Source organism: Herpailurus yagouaroundi, unplaced genomic scaffold (genome assembly GCF_014898765.1).
Source record: "Herpailurus yagouaroundi ecotype Mexico unplaced genomic scaffold, PumYag 28, whole genome shotgun sequence".
NCBI classification, from domain to species: Eukaryota; Metazoa; Chordata; class Mammalia; order Carnivora; family Felidae; genus Herpailurus; species Herpailurus yagouaroundi.
The window spans coordinates 97,082,545-97,109,151 of record NW_024412376.1 but is presented as its reverse complement, the minus strand read 5'-3'; the positions used below and the strand labels follow the sequence as shown (position 1 = coordinate 97,109,151).

The window sequence follows — 26,607 nt, the reverse complement described above, 5'->3', positions numbered from 1 at the left end:
AAGGAAGGAAGGAAGGAAGGAAGGAAGGAAGGAAGGAAGGAAGGAAGGAAGGAAGGAAGGAAAAGCAAGCACCCTTTTAGGAAAACCCATCACAATTTAAGAATGTCTTCTATTATTATCAACTTCTGTTATACTCAAAGTTATAAATATAATAAGCAAAGAAGTAAAACAATTAAATCTTACTTGAATAAGGAATGAGACAGAGCCATCTATTCTCCACACCTTTAATTTAGCAGAGTTTTGCATCCCTAGTTGAGAGAAGTTCAGTTATTGTGAGTCATCAGAGAGAACTCCTAGGAATATATGTGTACATGTTTTGTACAAGTATGCATATATATGTGCCCCTATCCCTTAAAATGAGCATCTACATGTATGAGAATTCACATAGAGGTGTACTGTGTTTGTTGTTCAGAATAATCAGTGTTTTACTATTAGAATTAATACAGTAACAATGTGGCACTTATTTTTAGTTTCTTTGTGTTCAAATGAAAGTTGATGAGAAGCTCAGGAACTTGCTAGCTTTATGAACTCCTCAACTTAGTAGGATTTACAAACTACCCATGAATGAAACAAAAGCAGATGCAAATAGCAGGCTTTCAAGATAAATTTCATCTTTGTCATTATTTTTCCCTTTCTGCTCTTCCACACCTCGAGGTGGTTCTGGTGCAGACTAAGAAAGGCTATAGGGGGATCACGGCTAAGGAGTTTGCTTTCATTTCTATATGTTAATTTGATATAATCAAATGATGGGTTAGTATTTTGAATTGATTGTCAAAATCTTAAGCTAATTAAATTTGTTAAATATAGTTGATGGTGTTCCTTTGGGATACAAAGAGATTGCATGTAGAAACCATGCCCTATTCATGTTCATCCTAGAATTAATACACAATGTCTAGGATGTAATAGATAATAAATACTTGTTGAATGAATAATAGTTTGAAAAAATTGGCTAAAAACAAAACATAAATATTGACAAACAGCATATCAATTTTGCAAATGACCTATACTAAATCTATAAACTCAGAGATAGAGTGTAGGTCATTTTGTATGTTTTAAACACCTGAGATATGATTTGTGAGAAATGTAGCTTTATGAGAAAGCTAGAAAGGGAGATGCGAAGACAATAAGAACAATACCTTCCTCTCTCAACGTTGACTTAAACCACCAGGGAAGTTCTTAAAAGCAAAGACATTCTATAGGATTCTCAGGCTCTCACTAAAGTGTGAGCCAGAAAACAGACTTTTCCAAAGAAGTAGAGAATTTTATAGAAGGCAAGCAGCAGCCATAACAGGAAAGGGATATTTACTCCCTCACCTAGTAGCACACAGGTAAAACAGAGAATATAGGGCAGACTTGGTGATTTCCTTTGAATAGGCAATGTCTTGAACAGGATGTATAGACGTGTTCAAGTCTGAATATGATTGCAGAGTCCCCTCTTCACCCTTATATTAGCTTGTAAGTTCAAGAATATAGTCTCAGAACAAGCCAGACTGGGGGAAAAAAAAAACACCTCTGTTTATCATTCTCAGAAAAGCACACTAAGTGGTACAGAATGAGAGCATAGGTGTTCATTCACCCTCACGATTGGTCACTAAAGTGAAAAGAAAAATGTTCTCAACTGGCTTCATTGCCCTCTTTTTCATTCAACAGAGAACAGGTACTGAGAATTTCCTCAAGCAAATAGTCACTGAATTCTTTTAATAGGGGAAGGCTCAGACATTTTTTATTAAGAGCAACAAATCAATCATGAAATGAACCTCATGAAATATGGTTGATAGTTCATGTGGGGAAATGTATAACATGACAAATGATTCAGCAAGTATAATTATCTACAAGGTCTGTTTTGGGGGGAAAAAAGTACCAAAATTATTCTTTAACTGGTTTAGCTTATACTTTTGTCGGGTTGTAACTAAAATTCACTTAATCATTAACTATATCTTTCTGCTATTAACCTTGTTTCCTCTTTTCTTTTCCTTTAGTAATGTGGAAATAGGACTCTTAAGTGACTAATTGATAACCTTACATTTTTTTCCTAAAAATGAATGTTTAGCCCAAATAGCAAAGTTCTACTTATGGCACACATGGTATTTTTTTCTCCAAACAATATGCAAATACACTATGGATGTTTCAAAAGACATAAACTAGAAGTCTAAGAAAATTAAGGTATTAAAATAATAAAAGTTTACATTGAAATACATTTTATGTTTAAATAAAGTTAATAAGACTTTAAATAAACTTTATTCTAAGTAAAACTTTACATTATATTCAACTTTATGTTTAAATGTATCATTTTATAAATCATTCTCATCAGGGAGATTTTTTAATTATTCTAAAAACAAGTCACAAACTCATCAATCCCATGCTGTGGATTTCAGATAGGAAAGGAAAAAACTTGTGGAACACCTTTCAGACTCAGGGTTTTTTTGTTTTTGTTTTTTAATGTTTTTGTTTTTCAGAGAGAGAGAGAGAGAGACAGAAAGAGAGGGAGGGGCAGAGAGAGAGGGAGACACAGAATACCAAACAGGGTCCAGGCTCTGAGCTTTCAGCACAGAGCCCAACGAGGGGCTCGAACAAACGAACTGCGAGATCATGACCTGAGCCAAAGTTAATGCTTAATCAACTGAGCCACCCAGGAGCCCCCAGATTCAGGTTTTTAAAAAAGTATTCTCAGTAATCTCAGCTCTCTATAATGGAAAAAGGAAAGAACTTCACCCAACAAATTACATAGAATTTTAGAAAACATCCCAGTCCACCCTTGTATGAAGGTACTGCTCATGGTTTGACACAGCATAGTTCCAGTGTGGCATTTGTGACATTTTTTCTGTGCCCTAAATTCCCACAGAGAAATAGGCCAGTTCAGCCTGTAACTTTCCACAAAATATTTCAGAAAGGCACCTTAATAATCTGAAGGTTATAGCAGGGATGGTAGTCAGCTGACCTTCTAAACAAAAGCCTTGGGTTGAAATTAAACCTGATTTGAAGTTACAAGGAAAAGTAATTTTAGGGAAACTTCCCCAAGGCAATCTTTGCCATCTGTAATTTTAGAGAAATAAATGGAAAGAAGTGAGCAAATGGAATGAAATGTACTAAAAGATGGTTGCCATTTGTCCTGGGTGAGAGCACTCCATTTGTGTCCGGTTAAAATTTCTAATGTATTTGTTCCCAAGCATCCCAATTGGGATGTAATAGCATCCCAATTTAATGTTATTGACTAGTGGGTATCGGTAGTCAACTAATCACTGCATAGCTGCAGCAATTTCAAGAAAGCAAAAAATTCTACAGTTCATCAACAAGGATTATTTTATGAATTATTTAGGCCATATCTGCCTTCTCCAAAACAAACAAACAATGGTTTTCAAATTCGTTGCTGTCATGAAGAATCCCTCTCTGCTCTACCCCTCTGCTCTAGTCATATCCATGACTTTTTTCTTATCCCACGTCCGTCATCTAAGATCCCCAGCTTTTTCTCTCTTCACCTTTGCAGCCAAACTGCTGGAGTTTGGCTGGAGCCAAACTGCCAGCCACCTGCTGGCATCATCTACTCTTGCTATCTTCATTTCCTCAATCTTCCCATAGGCCCTCAACTTACTGAGACCTGTCTTCTTGGACTACCACAAATAGCAAACAAGTTCTCATTAATGGCAAATGTCATTAAGCCTAATGAGAAACTTTCGGCCCTGATTTTGGCCTCTAGGCAGCGACGCTGCTGGTTACTCACTCCCTTGCCAGAATTTCTAGACAGCACATGCCCATAGTTTTCAGAAGAGTGTGGAGAAAGAGCCCACAAATTCTGAAGCCAGACTGCCTAGATTTAAATCAGTTCTGCCATATACTGGCTGTGTGATGCTCCGTAAACCACTTAACCTCTCTGGGGCTCATATATTTTTACTCTGTAAAATCAAGGATAACAGTAGCACCTCTTGAGAGGGTTAAATTGATTTAAAATGTGTAAAAGCACATAAAACAGCGCTGGGCATGCAGTAAGTGTCATATACATTTTAGCTTTTGTCATTTTTATTACTACTATCCTCCTACTTCTCTGTCGGTATTCATCAAGGCTTTTCCCTAGATTCTCTCTTCTCTCAAGCTATGGTGTCCTGCTTGCTGATGAGGCCTAAACATAATCCCCAGCCCACACCTATCTCTTAAACTTTAAACGCAACATGCAACTGCCTACTGGGTACCTCAAGTTCCACATGACCACAGCTGAATTCATCTTCCTTCCCAAGCCTATTCCTCCTCCAGTGTTCTTTTCCTGTAAAATTGCAGCCACCACCCACATAAGCCAGCTTCAGGAATCGTGCCCGACTCTCTCATTCCCCTCATCTTCCAAATGCTACAGATTCTACTTACTGCCTAAATATCCCTCAAACACATCCCCTTCTCTTCTAACTCTGCAGAGCTAGTCCAGTCCACCTCTATATCTCTCCTGGACGCTGGCAACAGCCTCTCTTTCTCTTCACCTTCATTAGTAGTCTTCTCTAAACACTTTCCACACAGCAAAGACAGCATTCTCCTACAACTCAAATCTGATCAGGTCTCCAACCCTTTGTTTAAAACACTTCCATATCATGGGACACATGGATGGCTCAGTTGGTTGAGCATACGACTCTTGATTTCATCTCAGGTCATGATCCCAGGGTCGTGGGATCAAGCCCTATGTCAGGCTCTGTGTGGAGTGTGGACCCTGCTTAAGATTCCCTCTCTCTCCTTCTCTCTCTCTCTCTCCTCCTCTCTCAAATAAATAAATAAATGAATAAATAAATAAACAAACTCTTCCATACCATAATGAATATGGCATACAAAACTCTTCATAATGTAACTGGCCCCTGCCTACTTCTTAAGCATCATTTACTATCCTTCTTTCTCTCACATAACTTTCAAATCTCTGTCACCTCGACACCGACACAAATGCTGTCTCCTCAGTCTGGAAGTTTCTCCCACTCCACCAACCTCCCTCCTCCATCTGGCTAATTCCTACCTATTTTTACTCAAAAAAGGTTTTCCCTGTCATCTAAAGTATGTTCAGTAGCCTTGTCATATGTTCACAAAAAATACTATAGCCCAGTTGATAATAATATCATATTTTGCTCAAATATTTGAAGTCACCATACAAATTTTATTATTACAAAAAAATGATACATGCTATGAAGGAAAATGTGCTTCCCTTACCAAGCTATAATCCTATGAGGCTAAGACATTTTCTGAGATCATTGTCTAGAACAATAGGCATAGATAGATAGATAGATTCTGTGTGTGTGTGTATAAATATGTATATTTATATTATATTTATATATTTATTTATATTTATATATTTATATGTATATTACATATATATTCTCCATATATATATATATACACTCCATGTATATATGGAGTATATATACATTTCTCCACACATATATGGAGTATATATATATATATTTCTCTATATATTTATATGAATATATATATATATATATATATATATATATCCATAGAGAAAGAAGAATATCATCAAGGTCAACAGGATAAAGTAGGAGGGAAGAAAGTAGAAAAGGAGAAAGCTTAATTTCTTACCTGCACTTACCTGTTAAATTCTCTGAGTGCCTTGACTGTCAACACCCATCTCTATACTCTATACCTTCAATGTCATCTCCATAGCTTGATGAATTGAAAGATAATTCATAAAATGTCTAGGATAACTCTTGATATTTTTTTTATTTAATCAACAGATATAAATAATTTGTTGTATGTGTTACACTGTGCTAGGTGTTGAACTGTGTTCAAATTAAAAGGCCACAAAGCCCAGGGCACCTGGGTGGCTTGGTGGGTTAAGCGTCCAACTTCAGCTCTGGACATAATCTCATGGTCCATGAGTTCAAGCCCTGTATCAGGCTCTGTGCTGACAGCTCAGAACCTGGAGCCTGCTTCAGATTCTGTGTCTCCCTCCCTCTCTCTCTCTCTCTCTCTGCCCCTCTCCTGCTTATGCTCTGTCTCTCTCTGTCTTTCAAAAATAAATAAATTATCTATTATATTTATTATAGTAACCCCACAGCTAAAACAGGACCTGACACATAGTAGTATTCAATAAATATTTATTGAATGAATAAATGAAATCAAATCAAATCAATTTAAAATTTTTTAAAAAATAAAATAAAATAAATAAAAGGCCACAAAGCCCTCAGAAGGTATAAGTGAATGCCATTTATACCAAATATGTACAAAACATTGGTATATAAAAACTATGTGAAAAACAATTTTCAAAAATTAAAAATCCATAATAATCCTGCCTTAAAATGTAACATAATAAAGGACAACCAGATAAAGTGCTACAGATATAAATGACAGGCTAAAAATAAGTTGATTTGGGGCATCTAGCAGGATCAGTCAGTGGAACATGTGACTTTTGATCTCGGGTTGTAAGTTTGAGCCTCACATTGGGTGTAGAGATTACTGAAAAAAATTTTTTTAATCTTTAAAAAAGTAAATAAATACATAAAATAAATAAAGATAAGTGGGTTTTTTAAAGCGTTTTTGCTTTTATCTCCTTATTTTCTTTCTCACCCTCTCCTTCAATAACAAAACTGTTTGATAATGATCTAAAGCAAATCAATATTTTTTAAAGATTTTAGTGTTATAACCATAACAAAACTGAACTCTCTGCTCTAGCCAAACACTGTATTAAAATCTTTTACATTTAATTAGCTCAAAAACTATGGAGTATGTACTACATGCCCATTTTATAAAAAGAAACTAAGTCTATTTATGTATTTATTTATTTATTTATTTATTTATTTATTTATTTATTTATATTTTAGAGAGAAAGAGAAAGTCTGAGTGGGGGGAGGTGGGGAGAGGGAGAGGGAGAGAAAGTGTGTGTCTTAAGCAGGCTCCAAGCTCAGCGCAGAGCTCAACACGGGGTTCCATCCCATGAGCCTGGGATCACAACCTGAGCCAAAATCATGAGTCCTACTGCTCAAGCGACTGAGCCACCCAGGTGCCCCTATAAAAAGAAACTAAGTCTTAAAAGCATTAATTAATTGCCCAATGTCAGATTGGAAATGTGAATCCCAATCTGTGTGGCTTGAGGGAGGAAGTCCTTCAGTGCCCCCACCCTGCCATCAGGGACTATTCTACCATCCTATCACACAGGGTGTAACAGGGGAGCTGCAGTACAGGACAACATCATCTCAACTATCACCAGGGACATACGGAGTATAAATCCCACCAAAATAAGATTTCAAAAACTAAAAATAAAGAAATAACAAATATGTGCAATTGTTTGGGGCCTCGGAGTCAATGCAGTGACTGAGGCAAGCAGCCAGAAAAAGGGAAGAAGTTGAGGCTGAATAAAACTAGAAGTCTTCATGTAAACCTTGCTCTTATAGCATCCCCACGACAGTAAGATATTACCTTGGGCAAGAAGGATCAGAGACTTCACTTCCAGACACAACGACAGAGACATCAGGTTCCCCTCTCAAAACACTGCTTCACATTGTTTTCTTCTTTAGTGCTACTTACTAATCTCTTTTTTAACCAGGTCGATGTCACCATATGAATAGATTCATGGTTTGCAAGAGGGTAAGACACAGTAACAACCTCAATCATTAGCCTGAGAGTCTAATTTTATTCTCCAGACATTTCATTCAACTGTTTTATCTTCATAAGAGGCAATAAAGTTCAATGCATAAATGCACAGATGTGCTCTACCACCTACTAACTGTAAGAGTTTGAATATGTTCTTAACCTCTCTATGCCTCAATTTGCCTCATCTGTAAAATGGGTATAATAATAGTACCTACTTCATTGTGAGTATTGTGAAGAATAAATGAGATAATACATGTAATATACTTGGGATACTGCCTGGCTCAGAGTAAGTCCTCTGTAAATATTTATTATCATAATTACTAGATAATGCATGTGTCATAAGGATTAAAAAAATAATAGCTAATAGCCAATGAAAGTTATACTGATTTCCATTTATTCCTCACATAAACCCTGTGAAGTAGATATCATCATTGTCCAAATTAAAAATGAAACAGAGGCTCAGAGAGGTTATAAAAAGAGTCCAAAATTACCCAAGTAGTAAGTGATACAGAATCAAGCTTTTAACCATCATGCTGTTTCAGGTGGGTAATAATATTTGCTAATAGGTACTGAAATTTTGTTCTGTGCCAGGCATTGTTCTCATAACTTCCTATCTCTTACATCTTATATCTCTTGTGAAAATTAATTTAAATTCTCAGAACTACATTTTGAGACAGATGATCGTGTTGTTCCCATTTTACAGATAAGAAAACAGAAACCAGGCATTAGGTAACATGGCCAATATCACACAACTAACAGATGGCTAAAGTAAGTGTACCCCATTATTCTGAAAGATAGGTAAAGTCAAGGTGCTAAACTGAAATCTCAGTGACCTAATACCAGATTATGTATCACAATTTTCAAAAAGGAAACTCCCTCCTGGCATATTCATCTAAATTAAACAATTTCTACAATTTCTAAACAAATACTCAATACTGGAATAGTAAAAGATAAAACTGACTAAATGCTAATTTATTCTGATTTGCCTTACTACTCAATCATTTTTCCTCCTCTGATAGCAGCTATTTTCGATAGTCATTTTCATTCCACCCACTACAGTTTGAATAGATTGACTGTTAACAAATACGAATCAACTTTTGATAGGAAGCAAGACCACTGTCTTCATTTGGTTCCTGTCCCATAGAAGTTAGAGACAATGTAGAGAGAAATGGTGGTGAATATTCAAGTACTTACGTAAATTAAAAAATGAGCCTTGGTTTGGTGAGCAGAGCACAGGTTTGGTGGTGGCCCCAACCACGCACTATACATCTGGGGGCGTGATGTATGTTCCAAACAGATCTCAATGGATCTGAGCTAATATGGGAAGGTGCCTTTAGAGGCATGATCAATATCAAGGACAGAAACAGACTGTTAGAGATCTTGAGAACAGATTGAACAAAATACTAGAGTAAAAAAGGAAGATGGCAAGAGAATTCTGTCTACAGAAACATTGTGTGGGAGGATAGCAGTGTGCCATGGGAAATAATACCAGTCAGATGGTTAGAACAAGTCACTGGATCCCTTATATTCACAGCAGAATTAAATACTTGATTTGCTGGGTAAAACAAAGCCCAGGAGGGAGATAAGATATAGATACAGACATAGATATATATATATAAAATTAGTAAAATTTAAAATTTGGGGAATTCTTCAAAATGTTATTCTAGGTAAAGAAAAGGTGGATGATTAATTGTGTGGTCACAAATTAATTATTGGAAGACAAATAATGAATTTAAAAAGTATGGAAAAAGATCCTGATTAGAAAAAAAAAACGATATGTTGATGACAATGATAATAAATTTGGTCAAAAACAAAACAACACCATGCAGTTACTGAGCACTTAAGGCTATGTGCTTTGCATTCATTACTTTCACAATAGCCATATGAGATTAGCACCATTATTAGTACCATTTTACAGGTAAAGAAACTGAATCTTAAGAGACCATGTGATTTAGCCAGGATTTCATATGAAGTAATAGAATTTGGGTTTGAACCCAAGCATGCTATCTCTGGAGCATACCATATAGTTATGTGTTAAATTAATGGAAGGAGCCACAATTAACAAGAGCACAGATGCAAGTACTGACACATCAAATGTAGTCCCACTTTCATTTGCATAGAATGCAAAAGTCAGGATAATGAGGCCCCTGATAGTGATGGAAAACCTGACTAGAATAGAGTGATGAAAATAATGAGATACAATGAAATCTGAATACTATTAAAATGACTTTCTACTAACCAGGAAAATAGTTTACAACAAGCAAAATTCATAACAAACAAAATAGAATGGACTTCATGCCTGGCTTCATCTTCTCACTTTAGAATTGACAGGGAACAAGTTTGCTACGTAGGCATTTTGTGGTAATGACTTTACTATTATTAACAGTGACAATAGTTCCAGGCAGTATTTCATATTTACATAGCAGCCTTCAACATAGGAGCAAAAGCACCTGGCAAACATTCTCATTTTTATTATTGATGGCTTAGATTAACAGCGCTTTTCTGTCAAAACAGCTCATTTATCCTTACATCCTTACAGGGACTCTTGTGACACAAATAGGCAAGCAATCCATTTCTACATTTTACAAATGGAAAAACCAAAGCCCAAGGACCTGTGTAAAACTGCTTATTAATACTGTGACTGGACTTATAATGAACTCATAAATAATCCAGGATTTTCCTTCCTTACTGACTGAAACACTACCTCTTTTACAACTTCTTACTCCAAATTACCTGAAACCTGGAAGCTTTCCTATATACTAGATCCCTTTCCACTGGTCTGGTTCTTACTGTCTTCTTCAAACTGAATTATCATCTCCTTCTTTCCTGTAAGTGCTCATCCTGCCTCCATTCTCTCTCCTCTCCAAACCACTCTCAACATTGCTGCTAAGATCATTTTCGTAAGCCTGCTCGGAAAACAGAATTGCTCTTCATTGTCTATAGAAACAGACCCAAACTCCTTCATAGATCATTCACAATCTCCCTCAGTCTGGCTCCAATCTATTTTCTCTACCATATCTCTGACTGCCATGTTCTCCATCCCTAAGTCACAACCTAAACTTCTGAACCCCAAACCCACTCTTATCCTTGCTTATTCTGTTTCTCCTACTAGAAATAACCTTTCCAACTCCAACACTGACTACCAAATTATCTTTACAACTCCATTCCAATGCCCTCTCCTCCATGAATCCCTTCTAATACCTCAGTTGAAAATACCTACTCCCTCCAACTCCACAATACGCATTTAACATTTGTGGCACTCACCATATTCTGCCCAGATTTATAGTGACTTATGAAAGTACATAGCAGTCTTAGCAGAATGTTTTATCATTGAAATTTCCAGAAAGTCAACTATGTGTCAGGCCCTGTGACAGCTAGTGAGTAAAAAAGATAAATTGATCTCTCTGCCTTCATCGAGGTTACAGTCTTATATTCTTTCTCATCTAGAGTTCCTCCTCTGAATAACTAAGCATACTCTTTTCTGTTTTTCTAAGGCTGGTACACAATTAGTACCATTCTAGATGCATAAAAGAGATATTAATTCATTACACACAACAGATACTTTTTAGAAGTGGTTCTCAAAGTATAGTACACAAGAACCCTTGAGGATCTCCAAGACCTCCTTTAGGCAGAGGGGGAGATCCCTGAGGTCAAAACTAATTCCAAATAATTATAAGATATATTTTGCTGCCTTCACTCGCATTTACTCTCAGATGTACAGTAGAGTCTTCAAGAGGCTGCATGATGTGTTATATAACAACAGATTGAAGCTGTAAGTATATAAGAGAATTCAGCCATCTTCTTTTTTTTTTTTTTAATTTTTTTTTCAACATTTATTTATTTTTGGGACAGAGAGAGACAGAGCATGAACGGGGGAGGAGCAGAGAGAGAGGGAGACACAGAATCGGAAACAGGCTCCAGGCTCTGAGCCATCAGCCCAGAGCCTGATGCGGGGCTCGAACTCACGGACCGCGAGATGTGACCTGGCTGAAGTCGGACGCTTAACCGACTGTGCCACCCAGGCGCCCCTCAGCCATCTTCTTTTAAACTAATCATAAAACAGATATGCAAAAATATAAAACAATGCCACTTTGTAACTACTATTTCTGCTTTGTAAAAAATAATTTTCATAAAAAGATATATACTTTATGTTAACATGTAATGGGATTACTGTTGCTAATTCATAAATGAATTACATAAATATTTTAAATTTATATCTTAATTTCTAATATGGTTTATACCAATGGATATAACCCACATAAACAAAAGCTCATGGTTAACCATTTTTAAGAGCGTAAAAGGATCATGAGACCACAAAGTCTGAGAACTGCTGCTTTAGAACACTGGTACTCATGTCTTTCTGCAGAATCCCAATAGAGTAGTTGACTTTGTAATTGTACTATTCCCTGAACTCAGGATGTATTAAAGCAACTATCCTATGTGTGAGATTTATCTATTTACAAGTGTTTTCCCTTTTGCTCCCCATCCCAAGGCCCCAGATTTGGTAATGAGCTGCTTAAGGGCAGGGACTAAATAGAATTTATCTTTATTGCTGCTGTACCTAGCATAGAGGAGACAGCCAGTAAATATTTGAGGGAGAAGGAGGGAAGGAGGGAAGGAAGGAAGGAAGGAAGGAAGGAAGGAAGGAAGGAAGGAAGGAAAGGAGGAAGAAAGGAAGGAAGGAAGGAAGGGAGGACCAAAGGAAGGAATGAAGGAAGGAAAAGGAACGAAGGGAGGAAGGGAAGGAGGAAATAATTGTATCTTATTCATTCTTCAAAGATTCTACCACAGTAATCTGTCCATTGAAAATATCTGTTAACCCTCATGTAAATCTGTTGTATTGATATGATAGCTTAGGTAATCAAGATGCCAATAGTTTCACCTGATATGTTGGCAAATCCCAGTACAGCTTGGAAACCATGATTTTTAAAGGCAAATTTTAATAGATCCCTCTCATAGGTAAATCAATGAGCAAACATTTGTACACACTAGCCCTTTGATAGCAGCAGATAATTTTAATATAAAGAATGATACAAATCTGGAAAGTAGATGCAATCAGTTTGGTTACCTGTGCATAAACTATCTCCCTCATGGATAATGAAGTCTTAATAATTAGAAGTGACTTCCTATAACTCAAATATCTTATCTTTTGATTTAGAGTGACGATATGAAGCTAAAGATAACTAAAGGGGGTCAGGTAAAGCAAAATTGAGCATTGGTAAGTCTGTCTTCAAGACTCTTGTAAGCCTCCATCTGGCCTATTCTTCCCTTCCAGCTGTCCATGAAGCTGCTTTCCCTTCTCATGAAGTACCTTCATTGGCCAAGGTGACCCTCACCAAGGTAATCCACTTGGTCCTGGCCTTTTGAGTATCATCTCATGCTTTACTTAAAAGGAACGAACAATTTACCTCGCAACATTTCTATTTTAATAGAAACAGTCTTCAACCAAAGAAGTAAGTGAGAATTTCACATATTATATCAGGTTCAGAAGCAGAAAACTAGAGGGTGTTTTGGCTCCTTAAATTATAACACAGAGCCAGACATCTGTACCCAGGACCAAGACTAAAAAGAAGTGAAACATAACAGATATGATTGCCTGTGACAGTCCACGTTGCTGACCTGGACCCTGGTTGGCAAGAGGACAGTCAACAGACATATGACATGATGTATTTGGCTGAAACTCATAAAAGACAAAAAATAGTTTAACTTGTTTCCTACCCGCTATTTCACACAGGTTTTGCCTAACATGTTTTAATCAATCTTTTAGGGGGGAGTAAGGGAGTAGAATATCTTTAAATCTTATTAAATTAAATTTCAAAAAAGAATTATTTCGATTCTTAAGACTTATAAATGATTTTCTAAAGACAATATCATCAAAGTTATCCACTCTCAAATTTAAAGGTGCTTAAAAGTGGGCCTTAGGGACCAAAAAAAAAAAAAAAAACAGTGGGCCTTAAGGATTTAAAGAACAAACAAACCACCTAGAATTTCCAAAAGTACAACTAGAAAGAAAACTGTGAAATATCCAGCATGTATAATTTCTGATATCTGCACTATAAATAATAGATTATCACATGTAATGAATGCTGCTACACTATGGACTAAATTTTCCAACAGGCCCTAATCTGAACACGTTTTTCGTTTTTGTTTTTATTTTCTTAATTTTTTTTAACATTTATTTATTATTGAGAGAGACAGAGTGTGAGCAGGGAAGGGGCAGAGAGAGGAGGAGACACAGAATCCGAAGCAGGCTCCAAGCTCCAAGCTGTTAGCACAGAGACCAACACGGGGCTCGAACTCACAAACCACAAGATCATTACCTGAGCCAAAGTCAGACACCTAACTGACTGAGCCACCCAGGTGCCCCTGAAAACATTTTTTGTGTTAACCAAATTTTCATTAAGATCTCATACTTTCATTTTAATAGTAGTTCCTCTAATAGTGGTTATTGGAAAACACAGAACTATCTACGAAGAATCTGAGACATGCTAAAATTTAAGCTAACTCACTCTTCAAATAAACTCCAGTAAAATGCCAACTTATAAAGACCACCTTATTATTTTCCTAGTAGGACATCAAATTACTTGGGACCTCTCAAACAGTGACAGTCCCAAATCCATCTTCCCAGGAGATACAGCCTGAGGTTCCACCAATTGGTGAAAAGCCTTTAAATTTTTATACAATATGAGGGCTAGTTATGCTGTTTTTACTAGGGTGAACTATACTCCTGAGGACTTGGTGTCCCATCTTGGTAGCTTGTAGCCATTGAAAAACAAGACAAAATGGCACCATAATGACAAATTTCTGAATATCCTCTTAATTCATCTCATATGTAAGGCATTTGGTTCCACAAACCCGTTACACTCATTTCTATCTATTTTTACTTTGATTATGTTATCATTTCTTAGAATTCCTGTTAGCACACTTACTTGGAATTTAAACCACATCAATGTTTTAAAGCTCCACTGAGTCCAACTTTCATCTTTAATATTGAGAAGGATTCAACACAGTGATAAAAAAGGAAGTGCTCCCCAGTTGGACTCCCTGGGCTCTACCAACACTAGCTGCATGATCTAGGGCAAGTTACTAAATCTCCCATGCTTCAGTTTCATCATTTATAAAATGGAAATGCTCAGTAGGATTCCTGTGAGGATTAAATGAATTAGTGCATGCAAAATGCTTTGCACGGTGAGTGGCACAAGTAATCACTCAATAAATGTTATCCACTATTATAATCATGTATTATAACCCTCATCCTTCCAGCACTACTCTGAACAATTATAGACTCATAATTCACAAGAACCCTAGACCTTAGAAGTCACTGAGTTCAATCTCTCACATCAAGTAGTATCTTCTCTAACATGTTCGTAGTATTTGGTCAAACATGAAGATGGTTAAATGCAGTGCTGGAAAATTCACTATTCTTCTAAAAGCATGGACTTACAAATAATTCTAACCATCAGAAAGGTCTTTTATATATGGTGCCTATTCTCCACTCACTGGCCTCTTATTTCTGTCTTCTATACAGCTTCAAACAAACCTGCATCCTCTATCCACTTTCCACGGTACTCTGGACAATCTCTGATTAGTTAAGTAGAATACTTTGTTTAGGAAAGTAAAACAAATTTTAGCAAAATTTACTCAACAAAAACAACAACAATAAAACTATACTGTAATTATATAAAAAATTAAGGTAATCTTTGCTTCTGAGGGATTTGGCCAACAATATTCACATTTATCACATAATCTACTTACATAAGATTGTAGACTGTCAGGCTGCTTTCCAGATTGTATGCAGAGATATTAAAAAAATTTTTTTAGTCTACCTTTTTCTCTATGAAGTTCCTTTGGCTTTATGCCTTTTCTCCTTATGATTCTCTTTCCTACTTCTCTTCCTATCTTTCTATTATCTATCTCCTGCTCTGTTTTCTTTCTTCCATCAAACAATCATTCAACAAACATTTGTTCAGTATTACCAAGTATTAGGCACTGTGCTAGGCATGGAAAACCAAAAGATAATTAGATCTGGGTCAAATTACTCACAAGCTAAGGCACAGACACAGACACAGACACATAAATAGTAAAACATGCTACTATTTATGTAATACAATGAGATAGATATACCTAGGCTACTTTGAGAACACCAGGAAGGCATTCCCAATGGAAGGAGTCAGGGAAGGTTTCTGGTAACACCTGAGAAGTCTAGAGTGAGTCTCAGCAGTACTTCCAAGACTTGAAATCATGTGAGAATCTTGTTTGAAAGATTCTGAGCCAGGGTATCTGGATGGGACGTGAGATACGGCTTTTCTACCAAGCCCCAGATGATGCCCATGATGCTCACACTGCTGGTCCCCAGACCATTCTTTCAACTGCAAATGCCTTAAAAGTTGGCTAATGACTAAGTAAAGATTGGGTGGGATGAATATAGGCAGAATACACAGTATGAAGTAAATCACAGAGGTAAGAAACATTTGAGTGTGTGTGATGAGAATGAAGCACATTAGTGTCCCCAGGCAATTCGAAAGATCACCAGTTACTAAAATGGGGGTGAATGGGAGTATGGTATATGTTAAGGAAAAGTGAAGTTATTACATAGCCAATGGAGCATATCAAAGGTAAGCAGAGCAGTTACATGGTAACAACAGCAAATCGGATCTGGAGGTTCCATTGGTAGAATCATGGGCAGGCAAATAGAATTCTAGACTACATTAAATAAACCAGCTAACAACGATGATGAGGCAACTGACTTAAAAAACAAACAAAAACAAAAACAAAAACAAAAACAAAAACAAAAACGTTTAGCAGGGGCTCCTGGTGGCCGCGTCAGTTATGTGTCCAACTTCAGCTCAGGTCATGATCTCACAGTTCATGGGTTCAAGCCCCGTGTCAGGCCCTGTGATGACAGCTCAGAGCCTGGAGCCTGCTTCAGATTCTTTGTCTCCCTCTCTGTCTGCCTCTGTCCTGCTTGCATTCTGTGTCTCTCAAAAATAGATAAAAGTTAAAAACAATTTTTTAAATGTTTAGCAGATAAAGTAAGTTGATTGCATTTTCAAGTAATTTAAAAACCAGGCAAGTTGTTACTCCTTTGCATTCTTTGCCAGCCTGATATCTAGTCTTTATCTGACACTTCATAACATGTGATCTTGAACAAGCCACTTAAGCTCTTTTTGCACCAGGTTCCACATTTTAAAACAGTGAAGAGTTGAATGAACACGGTGGTCTCTCTACCCTAAATTTGATGGTCCCATGAACTAAATTCATTTCTTTTTTTTTTAATATTTACTTATTTTGAGAGAGAGAGAGCAGGGGAGGGGTAGAGAGAGAAGCAGAGGCAGAGCACAGAGCTCCACGCAGGGCTTGATCTAGGGAACCATGCGATCATGTCCTGAGCTAAAATCAAGAGTTGAACACTTAACTGGCTGAGCCACCCAGGTACCCAGAACTAAATTCATCTCTTATTGAATCATGGAATCATAATTCTTTACACCTAATCACAACACCTGGAATATAAATATACACTGTATGACTAATGTTGACTATACCTAACCAACAAGTAACAAGACTTTATATATTCTGCCTCTTCTTTACCCACAACATTCAGTACTGAGTCCAGTTGTTTTGTACTTACATTCTACTGGTGATTCTTTGGTTTATGTTCCTATGATTTTTTAACTGGATTCCTTCAATAGACCACATTAGGTGTTCTCTCTGACTCAGTCTAATCTTCTTCCAAATGCTATCCAAGAAATTGAAGAACTCTGGGGTCAGAAAGCCCCCAAATGCTAAATCCACTGTTTCTTAGCTGTATGACTGTTAGCAAGTTATTTAACATCTCTAAACCTGAGTTCCCTTATCTGTAAATCATAAGGATGATATGAAGATTAAATGCCTGCAAAGTGCTTAGCACAAGCAATTACACAGTAAGAACTCAATAAATGCTAGTTATTATTTTGAAAGACAAATCTCATAAACACTTGAGTAGGTACTTCACAAAAGAAAATCAAATGACCAATAAAAAATGAAAAGATGTTCTTCCTCATCAGTAATCAGCAAAAAGCCAATTAATACTTTCATGAGTACAATTATGTACCCACCTGATTAGTGAAACTTAAGAACTTATAAATCAAATGTTGGTGAGAATAGAGAACTTCCCTTGCTGATGGAAGTGTAAACTGATATAACCGATTGGGGACAATATTCTAGCATTATTTGGAAAACCTGAATGTGCACATACCCCCATATTCAGTAGTTCCTTTCTTGAAGAAGATTTTACACATGTATACTAGAATCTATGAGTAACTATATATATAACTATATATAACTAATAACTTTATTACAAATATATTATTTATAATAAATATATTTAATGTTTAATGAATATATTTGCATAAATATATTTGTTTATAAATAAAGGTTATGCACATAAATTAGCATAAGTAATACAGAAACAATCTAAATATTCACCAACAGTAAAATGGATAAGTAAATTTGGTATATTCATGGAGTAGAATACTACATAATTAAATGAATAAACTACATACATTAATGTAGAAGAATCTTATAATGTTCAGCAAAATCAGTTGAGTAAGAATATATATACATACATATATATATGTATGTATATATATACTATGACTGTAAGATGGAAAACCTACAAAGAAAAGCAAAGGAACAAGGAACAAATGTGATAAGAGGCAAAATAGTGGTTAGTGGTCACCTTTAGTGGAGAAGAAAAAGCATGTGATCTTAAAGGAACACATAGGTACTTACTAAGAGTCTATTCCTTAATATGAATGGTGGTTATATGAGGTTTGCTTTATAATTATTCCTTAAACTATATTTGTTTTATACACGTTTCTATGTCTATGATAGATTTCACAATTAAAAAATAAACCTGATCATGTCATTCTCCTACTTAGAATATTTTAAAAGCTCTTCATATTGGCATAAATTCCAAACTTTTTAGCTTTATTTAAGAGATCCTTCATGATATGTCTCCTGTACCCCTCTTCAGTTTCATTTCTACACCCCCATTTATGCTGTAGCACAGTAAATGGCACAGAGTGCTCCCAAAAAATCATACTCTGTTAAACCTTTGGGCCCTTGAAAAGTATTCCCACTGTTCCCTTCCACTGATTATTTCTCATTGTCCTTAACATTCAGCTAAAATATCACTCCCTTCAGGAAGCCTTGACAAATTCCCAGCCCATCTGTATTAGAGTCTCCTCTGCTGCACTTCCTTTAGCACCGCATGTCTACCCATTTAACCGCCCAGTGTGTAAGTACCACACTCTTTGAACATTATCTCCCCCCAATTAATGGCACATTTTAGCATAAGCACCACACTCTTTAGACTGAAAGCTTCTTTAAGGCAGGTACTATCTCTTTCATCTATCCCAAGAGTCAAGGATAATATCTACATCACAGATTCTCAATAAATGTTTGCTTAATGAGTAAATGTTTAAGACGGGGCAATATATGTTTTCTACATCACTGGGAGTGACACATAACGCAAAGCATTAAGTTCAACCATATAAAGTTGCCCTTCCTTTAGACTCTAGATGGTTCATTATTGGCAATTACATACTATTCTCCTTTATAACAAACACTCATTTAGTACATGGTGATTAAGCACAGCATAGCGATGGCTATTATATCTACTTTCTCGATATAACTGTAGGCAGACTGTAATGAAAATCATGATGTGAAAGAAGTACAGGGTTAATTTCATCAGTCTTCTGTAGTTATAGCTTAGGCATTAATTCACAAGAAAGCCTACCTACCCAGAGTTACATAAGCCACTAAGCAAACGAAAGAGATATATTGATCACCAGTTCAAAACAGCTTCTTTTGGAATCTTGCTGTCATACACTATTTCTCAAAGTTATTTGACAGACTATAACTGCTTCATCTCTGCTGGAGTCTATTGATTATTGACTTTGATGACTATAAAGCATCAAGTATTTTATAAAAAATATTCTGCCTGTGTGTGCTGATATTTTTATAAGATAATAAGTATTAAAAATTATTCCAACTAGGGGCGCCTGGGTGGCGCAGTCGGTTAAGCGTCCGGCTTCAGCCAGGTCACGATCTCGCGGTCCGTGAGTTCGAGCCCCGCGTCAGGCTCTGGGCTGATGGCTCGGAGCTTGGAGCCCGTTTCCGATGCTGTATCTCCCTCTCTCTCTGCCCCTCCCCTGTTCATGCTCTGTTTCTCTCTGTCCCAAAAATAAATAAAAAACGTTGAAAAAAAAAATTTTTTTTTAATTATTCCAACTAGCAGAGAAACTGGATCTACTTTTTAAAATATATTTATTTATTTTGGGGAAAGCACAAGCTGGACATGAGCAGAGAGAGGGGAACAGAAGAGCTGAAGTTGGCTTTGCGCTGACAGAGTTGACACAGCGAGCCCAGTATGGGGCTCAAAGTCTCAAACCACGAGATTATGACCTCAGTTGAAGTTGGACACTCAACGGACTGAGCCACCCAGGTGCCCCAAAACTGGATCTACTTTTAATGTTGCTATATTAGGCACAAGGATCTGTAGGGTAAATGTCTATGAATTGTATTTTATAAAACTGTGATATGATTTCTCTCCCCTTATTTGCAAGGATCTAAATGCTATGTTAATATATATATTATATACTGTCTTATATATATTCCTGTATGTTTACATAAGAGTGAGTGAGTGTGTGTGTGTGTGTGTGTGTGTGTATTCCTGAAAGGTATTGAGCATTACAGGTTCTTTTCACAGAGAACCAATTCTTTTACCTACAGGGTAAATTGGTAAAATGTGTAATTATGTTGCAAATAATAAAAACCACTGAACAATAATGTCACTCGACTGTTAACTCAGCAACATGAAATTGTTCACTGCAGCCATCTTACACAGACTGGTATCGTCCTGGGTAGTAGCACCCTCCTGTCCCTGGTGTGACACAATTTACCCATGTACCCCAAGACTTCATGCTACTCTATGTGGCAGTGATAGCACTGCACCATCAATCAAACATTCTGTCCTGTTTATTTTCATTTCTTTACTTCACATTATTTGGAGCAGTATTTCTTCAGATCCATACACTAAATCGCATGCAATATTTACATGAGTTATAAAGATCATATGTTTTCTGCTGTGGAATATTTTTAAATTTGCAACTCACCACTGCTTGTATGGTTTCTCATCTATAGGAAATGGTTCTAATTCAACAGCTTCTTGCATGAGTTGCCATAATGAAGATCTGAGATGGTCCTGCCTTTGGTGTTCCTCACGCTAGCCTAAAATCAAAGCAAAAACACAGAATGAGTTTTATTTGAACACTTAAATGGGAATTTCATCTGCATTAGGAAACCAAAAGACTGACAAAGATAACTGAAAATGAGTGATGGCACACAGGATGAGGGAATAAAATATCCCAGGCTGGTTTACTCTATTCAAATTTATCACAAGCACAAGAACTTTGGGGTTACCAATACCAGAGTAGCTGGATATTTTAAAATCTTGACATAAAATCTGACATGATATTTGGGTTTTGTTATATCAGTTTGGTTTTGAGATACAAGGCACCCTACTCAGCTTCTATGGAAACAGTTCCACCCTTGCATGTTTGCATATTCTGCTTTTCACATAAGATTTCATTGGAAAAATGGGTTACATGCTTACCGATAAAAGAAGAAGTTCAAAAACCTCTGAAGTATTTGAAATAGAATAAAACTAAACTGAAAATGGTCTGACGCTGGAAACAGACCTGTATGTATGTTTTTCCTAATCTGATCTAGTTACAAAAATAGGTTTGTAACTTCAATCTGTTACTGTTACTTTTTGTGATTATAATGGACCATATTCTCCAAGATTGTACCAATTTCCAATGTTCTACCCATTATCAAACCATGAGTTTTAATTTCTAGAACTTTGGAAAGTATGCTCACAATACCCAAATAAAACCATCCTCTCTGCCCCAACTCAGAGTCCCTTTCCTGGCCAGGTGCTTACAACTTACTACTAAGAATTCTTTCCACACCACACTCTCCTGCTCTGTGAACATCCCAGTGTGACCTCCAATGTCACCTACCACCATTTCAGAGGACAGTAATTTATTTCTCCTCTGAATTCCTATTATATTTAGTGTCAAATCACTAATAGGAGCCCTTGATCATATACCATCCTTGTTATTTAACCTCATCTCCCTAAATGATTATATGCTCCCAAATGGCTCCCAACTCTTCCTTCCATTGCACTTAGCAGAGAACACTGTACACAGGAGACATTCATCCAAGGACTATTTATTGAGCCCCAACAATGTGCCAAACAGACACAGTCAGTACTTGGTGGAGATTATACTTTAGTAGAGAACACAGGAAACAGGAATATGTAATTACTAGATAGTGTGATAACTGCAATGACAGAGGAAGTACAGACACTGAAGAAACCTTGCCAAATAAATGGGCCTAAGAGCTTTACTTCACTACCAATGCTCACATCCTACTTCCAGTGTATGAGAAGAGGACAATTACTTGAAGAAACCCATTTTCAGGAAGCACATGGAGAACCCAGGCAGGTTAACATCCAGAAACTAAGAGCAGTTTTACTTCTATGAAGAGAAGTCACTAAGATGAATTTCTAGTACTTTAAATCACTGCTGGGTGGTGGGGGTTTTTCCCTGCATTCTAACACACACACACACACACACACACACACACACGCACGCACACAATGTAGCAAAAATCCTGTTTATGACTGAGCAGGTTACTCTGCAAATTCCTGATTGGCCTGTAGGGGAATTTCACTTATACCTGCACACTGTATGGGATTTCAGAGCAACTGTGGGTTAAGAATGTTTCTAAGGAACCTTCAGTCATCTCTTTTTCCATTCAAATCTTTACTTTCCACTCCTAGGAACATTAGCTTTATAAACCTATGGCTTTCACATCTCAGAGATAAGAACAGTGAGAAAGGCCATAGTGGCTTATTATGGATCTAAAGCATCAATTCACCTAGAAAAGTCTTTACCAAAAATAAGTATAAATTTGTAGCACTTTTCAAGCCAAAATGCTTCTTTTTATTTAAGGATTTTTAATGTCACCTGAGTTCTCCATTTGGAGTTTCTACCAAGATTCACAATAAGACAAGGGGGAGAGGGTAGGATAGTACCTAAAACATATGGATTTTTCACTCCCCCCCCACCCTTTGCCTTGATTTTCTCATAAGGATAAAACGTACTCAAACTGAAAAATCTTTAGTCAAAACCTTACAACTTTGCCATGAAAATATGTACGGAGAGATAAATTTCTGAAAATCCAAGCTACAATTCTAAATTACATTTTCTCTTTCAAAGAGAAATAATCAATGTGCAGCATGATCTTTTCTCTAATCAGCAGCAGTGTCTCATCTCATACTCATATAATGCAATAAATATATTTAATATACTAAAGGGATAAATGGGTCTTGTTCTCCTTTCCCAATAAGCATTCCCCCAGTAGTCCATAGGCCCAACATTATCTAAATCTTCGGTCCTCAGAAGGAGGTGTAAGAGATGCATGTGTGGTAAGAAAGAAATAGTCTGCAGCAAATACAGCATTGTATTCCTTTCTGTCATTACTGGACACTTTATGGTTCTTTTTGCCCAAGTGTTGCAGCGTCCAACCAAAAGCTTAAAGGAGACTACAAGAGGAGATAGTAGGCACAATGGAGAAAGAATTTTAAGTGTCAATTTGTTTACTTCTTATTCTGATCGAAGGAAGACTTGCTTTGAGACCCATTATTCTCGTAAGCAATCATTTGATTTGAACCCACCAATTTCATGCAAAGTCTTTTGAGCTCCAAATGTGACCTGAAGTCACAACTAGAGCAGGAAGAGAGAATATCTGCCCCCATGTTTCACAAACAAGAAACACCCCAGTTTGTCTTTATTTTTTATCATCAGTATTAAAAGACTTTTTCCCTAAGATTACATCCAAAGAAATATATTCATTTACATAAAGCCACAATAAAACTAAAAAACAAGAACAACAACAAAACAAAAAAAGACCTTTAAATATGGGACGCTTTACCTTTAAACATGGGAGGCTTTTTCATATTATTTTGGCTAGGCAGATACCTTTCGCTTATGATATTCTTATATACTAACAAGGGAAATCCTATGAATTTCTTATAATTTAAAAACGTACATTTATTTTATAGCATTCACAACCAAGTCTCAGTTCATTCTAACCTTGAAAATCATTGACCACGTACTATGAAACCATTAAATACTAATAGCTGCAGACATACCAGACAATGACAGCAAAACACACTCGGTCCCTCTGGGATCTGTTCATAAACATCCCCTTCCAGCATGACAAACACACTCCTCCCAACAGCAGATGCTGTTCTGGGGCAAGCAAGCAGGAAGCTGGAGGCAGCTGATTTCTCCACTCTACATATGATTTCTCACCGCCTCATCATCAAAAAAAATTTTTTTTACCAAAACTGCGAAGATTTTGTAATGCCAGGAGCCCATCAAATTAAAGATACTTTGCAACAACAGGAGAGAGTGATGTGCAAATGAGGAAGCATGAAGACTCTTTAATATCTAAGGTCATGCCACCTTTGTCATCTGATTTGCTGTTCCGTTGTGGGGAAGAGAAAATCGTTTGCTCTGTGTAAGAAAATAAGCTAACCTGGTACTTCATGTCAATTAAGAGTGAGATCGAGGCAGAAAAGGAATACATACCAAAAGCAGCAAAACTGCTCATCCAAACTGTCCTGCCCCTAAAATCCAAAGGTTCTGAAGTGGAGTCTGAAGCTTCTGAGCTCATTCATGAGCATCACTATCTATATTCGCAGCATATATGCTCACCTAAGGTAGAAAATGTACAGAAGCCTCTCTGAGAGAAGTGGTCATTCCTGCAACCATTTTTAATACGGTGATCAGCATTCTGTGAGATCTTCCTGGGTCTGGCAAGTAGCAGACTAGGGATGCAAGGAGGAAATTGGACCTTGGGCTGGCAATGCTGAGTGCACTTATTTTCCTGCAATCTGAACTGTGGCCTGTCCCATGACTTAGACTGCCTCTTTCCGGTTCGTTCATAAAAGTTATCATCAACACACCAGAAGCATGCAGTGCTGCTGTAAAGACACTGTCAGGCTCTGCAGCAAAGACAGCCCATGTAAACAACCTTGTGATTCCTTCAGAGCCTACTGCCATGGGATAAGCCATTCTTTTTCGGTAGCTAAATTGCAGTACCTGGGAAGTTATGTGTTAGGAGGTAAAAGCAGAGACAGCCTCTAGATTTCAATGTACAGGGGAAAATGCATATACAGTTTTTCTTAAAATATCTCTAACCTTGATTCACTTGAAGATTTTCCAATAAATCACGTTTTGTTGTTTTTTTTTTTTTTGCTGCAGGCACAAATACATAAATTCTGATGAGTATATTGCCATGCTCATTGCTGATTTTTTCCCAAAAGAGCTCTGACATTTCTAGGGGACACAGTATCCCAGCACAGAATATGGGAACCCTGCCATTAAAAAAAAAATGCTGCCTGCTGTGATAGGAGATCACTTTCTTAAAGGAACCCCTTACCTTTGCGACTGCAGTGCCAATGTTTTCTCTAATCTCTATCCTGACCCCTGTCCTGTGTTCCTCTTCCCAGCCCAAATTCAGCCTAGAATGTCTCTGCAAGAGTAATGCCATTAGTTTTGCAACTAAAATATATAAATACTATTCCCTACTAAAAATATGTAAATATGTTCCAAAATATTCATTTAAATTATACCTGTCAGGAAGTAAACATAAATGTATACTTAAAGACATGATTTTTTGATGTTTTATGGAACCCAGAGCATTTCTCAGATATAGGACTGAGGTCAGCACTTCTAACAAGCACAGCTGTTCTCTCTCTCTCTCCGTCTCTCTCCCCACCTCTCCTTTTCTCTCTCTCCCTCCTTCCCCCTCTTCCCCCCCCCCCCCCCACCCCGGCTGTTTTTCTTCTCTTCCTTTCTGTAGCTCTGCATTGGTCTAAAAACCCCTGGTCACAATAAGAAAGCTCCCTCCCACCCCCTGCCAACCCTCACTCCAAACAGAAAGGTTTCCACACGCCCAAGTCTGGGGAGAGATGCTCCACACACAAGGAAAGGCTGGTAGCTTCTTGCCTTAGAGGTACTTCACTTCATTAACCTGCTTTCCACCCCATCTCTCCCACTTCTCCCATGCTTGCTCTCCCGCCCCACCAGGAGCAATCCATAGGCATCACCCCACCCTCCAAAAAACAGGTTAGAACCCAGAATGAGCAAAGAGCACCTACCATTCCGTGCTTGAGAACTACGATCCTGATCCAGCAGTGTTTGCCCCAGAAATCCTCCCTACTTGTTTTTCATTAACCACATTCCAAATTGTAATAAGGAATAGATTCTTTGGAGGTGGGGAAATTGTTTAAAATTAGTGATGGACAGGTGATTTCCAAGAAAACCCAATCTTAAACTCACTCAAGCCCCTAGGTATTGAGGGGTGAGGAGAAAACAGGAAAATTGTAAAAATGAAAAAAGAAAAGAAAAAGGTAAGCATATAACAAGCACCACCCACCCCCATAAAAAAAAAAAAAAGAAGAAGAAGAAGGGGAGGTTTTTTGAAAAAAAAAAAAAAGAAGAGTGGCTTGCTGAATCACCCTCTTTCACTGCCTGGAAACCATTGTGCAGCGCGATGCTGCCTGTACCATTGTGGAACCTACCAGAGGAGACGGACAGAGGGCTTGGGGAATGGGGTTGCTATGGCAACCGAAAGGAGCACACATGACGTCAAAGCCCAGAGAGGTCTAGGGAGGGGTAAGAGGGGGAAAGGGAAAGAGGAAAAAAGTCTATCTATGTGCGGCTACAGCCAGTGTGTTTTCCGGTGAAATGAGGACCAGGCAAAATGGAAAGGAGTAGGGTTCCTTGGCAGCCACTATCAGGAACTACGACATCAGCAGCCAGGCTGCACAACCCACAGAAACAATCCGCTCCAAGCAGTGCTGGCTGTGTCCACAGCAGCGCTGAGGAACAAACACCGGCAGACCAAAACAACATA

The 26,607-nt window shown here is 37.4% G+C and overlaps 1 protein-coding gene across 8 annotated transcripts in view; it reads right to left on the bottom strand.

Moving 5' to 3' along the window:
* The window catches only part of MAPK10 (mitogen-activated protein kinase 10), a 306,598-nt gene extending 280,297 nt beyond the window's left edge, over positions 1-26,301 (bottom strand). Inside the window, exons 1-3 of one of the 8 annotated variants that reach the window (XM_040479114.1) lie at positions 25,850-26,295; positions 24,276-24,401; positions 20,727-20,841 (exon numbers count right to left, since the gene is read on the bottom strand). The gene's annotated coding sequence lies outside the window, so the exon portion shown is untranslated. Of the gene's footprint in view, positions 1-20,726; positions 20,842-23,833; positions 23,957-24,275; positions 24,421-25,849 lie in introns of those variants that run through there. The other 7 variants (XM_040479140.1, XM_040479165.1, XM_040479103.1 and 4 more) reach the window with 7 other exon arrangements.
* Between the last annotated feature and the right edge of the window lie 306 nt (positions 26,302-26,607).